At 38.1% G+C, this 5228-nt stretch overlaps 1 long non-coding RNA gene across 1 annotated transcript in view; it reads left to right on the top strand.

The window, feature by feature from the left end:
- Nucleotides 1-4986, top strand: part of LOC125620188 — a 54236-nt gene extending 49250 nt beyond the window's left edge. Inside the window, exon 3 of the long non-coding RNA XR_007351785.1 lies at nucleotides 4780-4986. This is a non-coding gene — a long non-coding RNA (uncharacterized LOC125620188). The remainder of the gene's footprint in view (nucleotides 1-4779) is intronic.
- The last annotated feature ends 242 nt before the right edge of the window (nucleotides 4987-5228 follow it).

The following is a 5228-nucleotide window of genomic DNA, read 5'->3' as shown; positions in this document are numbered from 1 at the left end:
AGAGATTATCTCATCTAAAAACATTTCTTTTTCCTTTAACCTTTTATATTAAAATATATTTCCACATCTAGAATCTTTTTCTCTCTTTTTTAACTGTTAACCCTTTTTATAAATTCACATTTTGAAACAACTCTTATAAAATTTCTGATTTAGACAAATTACTCCACTTTAATAAGATGAAAAACTTCCATGTTTTTTGATACTATAATACTATAATTGAAACCCAACTGAAAATTTTTCTACTCTTTGTATATAAATTACACATGATAGAATCTTAACACTTAGTAACCTTGTTTTAACAAAGATGCAGACCAAAGCAATATTAAACCTTTTTCCATTTACCAATTTATGAAAACACACATAATGTTTAAATATATTAACTTATGGGACTTAATAAGTAAAGAGTACTTGATTTTATATTTAGTGGTTGATATTTTAACACTTTAGCTTTGTAAATTAATCAGATGTCTGTAAAAACCAAGATCTTAGACAAATATAGTAAACAGAACTAGCCATCTCTTTCTTGTTGAAGAAAAATCCTTCTACAGGATACCATGATGGTCCCATTGATATACTTAATAACTCGTCTTTAAAAAGCCATGGGCTACATTTTTGTATTGTATCAACATACATCCTAATTGTTCTTGGTCTCACTGGGGTGCCTCCTTCCTCTAACAATTTCTCTTGCTCGGAGGCGAACAACTTTAAACCTTGAGTCAACCATTTTCCCCAGTTTGCCTGAGAAAGTTCTAGGAACAGGCAACTTGAAATAAAAACAAAATAAATCAAAACAATAACACATTGTTTTTTGAATTGGTCACCCATTCTTTCGCTCTTCCTCAGGGGTGAGAAATTTCACTTACCTTTAAGCTTCAGAAGTTCCCCGTACGGGCCACCAAATGCCGCAGTCTGGCTGGGCACAAAATCATGAGCCACCACACAGCTTGTAGATTCAAACAGCAACTCTTTATTCCCGAACTCACACCAGCCATCTACAATCACGTTCTGGGGAAATCCACGTTCTCTGCCCAAATCCACGTTCTCTGCCCAAATTCACGTTCTCTGTCCAAATTCACGTTCTCTGCCCAAATTCACCTTCACTGGGCTTCTGTCTCCCAAAATATACTGTCTGAATCCCGTGAGAACTCAAGGGGAACTCAGGCAGCAGGATACGCCCTATTCCCAGCAGGAATAATCTTAAACCTTAAACCTGGAACCTAAACTGGGAACGCCCTAAACACGATTATCTTAAACCGGGAACACCCTAATCCGCCTTGGTCCTTGAGCAAGGTCACCTACATTCAATGTCACTGCAACATGGGGTACGCTGGCAAGGAAATTGTCATACCTACTTGGCTAATGGCTCCCAGCATCTGCCAGTCTATGCCTTTTTATTGGTGTGTTTAGGCCATTGACATTTAGGGTTATTATTAGACATGATGTGTATTCCCAGCCATTTTTGTTTGTTTTTGGCATTTAACTTAACTTGGTTTCTCCTTTGATTAGTTTTTCCTTAAGTGTAATACCTTCCTTCACTGATTTTCATTGTTGTTTTTCAATTCCTCTCCATGGAATATTTTGCTAAGGATATTCTATAGTGCAGACTTTTGAGTTGTAAATTCTTTTAAATTTTGTTTATCATGGAATGTTTTATTTCATCATCAAATCTAAAGCTCAATTTTGCTGGATATAAGATTCTTGGTTGGCATCCATTTTCTTTCAGAGCTTAATATATGTTGTTCCAGGATCTTCTAGCTTTCAGGGTCTGGGTTGAAAATCTGCACATAATCTAATTAGTTTCCCCCTATATGTAATTGATTCCTTTATCTCATGGTTTTTAATATTCTCTCCTTATTCTGTATGTTAGGCATTTTCATTGTACTGTGCCTTGGTGTGGATGTTGTGATTTTGTACATTTGGCATCCAATTGAATTTGAATTTGGTTTGAATTTGGTTTTCCAATTCCTTATTCATGTTTGGAAAATTTTCTGATATTATTTCATTGTATAGATTGCTCATTCCTTTGGTTTGGGACTCTATTCCTTCCTCTATCCCAATAACTCTTAAATTTGATCTTTTAAATGTTATCCTATATTTCTTGAATGTTCTGCTCATGGTTTCTTACCATTTTCACTGTGTTGTCTACATTCTTTTCAAGATTATATACTTTGTCTTCATTGTCTGAGGTCCTGTCTTCCAAGTGGTCTAATCTGTTGGTGATAATTTCAATTGAGCTTTTATTTTGTTTTTTTATTTCTTTCATTTCAAGGATTTCTGTTTGGGTTTTTTAAAGAACTTCTGTCTCCCTATTGAAGTAATATTTTGCTTCCTATATTTGTTTATGTAGCACTTTGTTGAAATGTTCTTTTGCTGCCTGTATTTGCTCTTATATCATCCTTTAATTCACAGAATATTTTAACCAAGTACATCCTGAACTCCTTCTCTGTCATTTCTTCTGCTGTGCTTGACATAGATTCTAATAATGTGGTATCTTGATATGTTTGGGGCACTTTCTTCCCTTCTCTTTTCATATTGCTTGTGTGTCTTCCCTTCTAGCACTGTGGATTTGAGGCATTACCGTTTTTACCCTACAGGGCTACAGTGCCCCTGTTGGGATTCAAGACCTATCCTTTGAGGTGAAGGACAATGTTATCAGCTCCCAATGTAAACAGTATACACCCTAAGAAGAAATGTTTGCTATTAAGATGCTTACATTTTGGTCACAATGTACAGAAATGGTGAATTCAATTACTATCTACAGTATACTCAGTAGGTTTGTAAAAGGGTTTACAGTTTTTGATGGTGGACAAAGAACCTGGGGTGAGGAGAAGGATAATACACTGAGAAGGTAGGAAGTGAAGATATAGATTTGTTGTAACTTAGGAATTGTGAAAGAGAAATCTAAAGAGGAAGGTTAGTAGCAGGAGAAGGGAGAGGAAATAATTTTGAATAGACAAGTAAATGGGAAGACAGTAGAGTACATAGAAAAAATACACATATATATTGAGAAAAGTTAAAATAGTAGAAATTGGTGGGATAAAAGAAAAAAAATATATAATATATATATATATATATATATTATATATATATCACAGCTATAATATCCTATTCATATGTCCTAGTCCTCAAAATCCTACTTCATGCAAAGTACTTGGTTTCACATATGTAGGGGATGTGAGAGTGGGAGAATAGAGAGGGAATGGGGGAAAAAAAATTTTGAAGGAAGAAACAGGATTGTTTTGTTTGGAAATCTGTATCTTTCCTGCATCCCTTCTCATCTAATAGGTGGGGTCCTCTATTGTTAGCTGGTATCTCTGCCCTCAGATGGTGAAGGTAATCAGGGTGACACTGCATCAGGGTAGCAGCTGCTGGGGAGAGGGGGGAATTAGAAACTGGGTACCTGGCCAGTGGGAGTTCCAAACTGGGTGTTGCCCCTGACTGAAGAGGGTGATGAAAGTAGCCCAAGATGGAGGGGCCTGCTTTCAGTGGTGGGCTGTCAGGTCATGTGGCAGGTGGGCTTTCAAGTTGCCTGGTGGGAGCCAAGCGATGGCGTTGGAGGATGGGTTCAGAGATGAGCTTGTGCAGTGTGTGGCTGTCAGCTGACTTTAGAGCCTGTGTAAAGTTCTTGGGTGCAGGCAGGCCACTGCACACAGTATCTACGCCATTGCAGAGTCACAAGATGGAGGCTACTCCAATGCTTAGGCCTGGAGCCCTGAATGGCATGGTGGTGGTGATTCCCATGCAAGAACAGGAATATCACTGGTATTCTCACATTTTGAGTCCCAGTTCACAGAGCAACACAGAATGCTGCCTCCCTCTGGCCCACCATCTTGGATTCCTTTGCCACATCTCTTGATGGCATGATTGACCTAGACTATCTAGGTTTGTGTAAGTGCATGCTATGATGTTCACACAAAGACAAAATTACCTACTGATGCACTTATCAGTATGTATCTCTAAATATGTAACAACAGATCCCATAATTATGTACAACTATAATCAACCGATAAAAATTTGAGGAAAAAATATCACTATTGTCAAATAATACATAATTGCACATTATCCTTCTTTAGCCTTCAAGATGGACAGGGAAAGAGCTATCAAACACATACAAAATAATAATAGAAGCTCTGATACTGAATCTTGAATGCCACATTCCAACTTGTGACTCCTTAGCCATAAAGATGCTGAGATGATGATTTCTCCCCAAAGCTTCCTTTGCTTATTAGGTGGCCTGTTGCAGAGAGCCAGAAGTTTATCCCTGAGCCACAGAGACTTGCCATTTCTGAGAGACTTCTGTTCAACTGGCTCTAACTCTATGTGTGGTATGACAAGAAAGGAGGTGGTAAAAGTGAGTGAGAGTAAAGAACACTTCCAATGAGTAGGTGAACTCACAACTTAGTCAACAAGGCATGAATTGAGTGTGGCATACAGTATAATTAATAGTCATTTAGTGCAGAAAATTCCTACCAGCTGTACAAAGCCCAAGAGTAAAGAGCTGATCAGTAAATGGTTATCTGAACAACTAGGGAGACAGTTCTAAAATAAAGCAATGTTCAAGGGCCTAAAGGCTACGTTTTATTACCCTTGCTCTGGGATGAATCCATTACACTTAATAATTGCTGTTAATCAAGTTTCTTGGCCTGGTTAACAGCCCCTAGGAACATTGGGTCAAGGGTCTGTGGGGAGTCTGACCAACAAAGGAACAAATATGAGTGTGAGAGACCCAAATGCTGGAACTGCTCCTCAGTGTGTACCTTCTGCTTTCTTTTTTTGTAGCCTGGTTACCACCCTGTCCTTTGTCAATGCCCATTTCTTCAATGAATCCTCCTGCCTCCTCCTTAGGAGATTAATGAAAGCACTATCCCAAAAAATCTGACATCACTCTTCAATTTAACACCCTATTGCAACTACTCCATGAGTCACCTGGGAATCTTCAGGACAACAACAACAACAACAAAATAACAGGTAAAAAAATGTATGCAATGGGGGCTGGGGCTGGGGCTCAGTAGTAGAGCACTTGCCTAGCATGTGTGAGGCACTGGGTTCGATTCTCAGCACTGTATGTAAATAAATGAATAAAATAAAGGTCCATCAACATCTAAATTTTTTTTAAATTATGCAACAACACCAGCAAGTCCTGTCACCCTGAGAGCAAAGGTACTGTCAAAGAGATGAGAGTCATATCAGAAAGTCAAGAATCAATTCAAAGAGGTTTTCACTGACTA

Source organism: Marmota marmota, unplaced genomic scaffold (genome assembly GCF_001458135.2).
Source record: "Marmota marmota marmota unplaced genomic scaffold, marMar, whole genome shotgun sequence".
NCBI lineage: Eukaryota > Metazoa > Chordata > Mammalia > Rodentia > Sciuridae > Marmota > Marmota marmota.
Note: the sequence above shows the minus strand (reverse complement) of the source record. Positions and strands in the feature narration are given on the sequence as shown.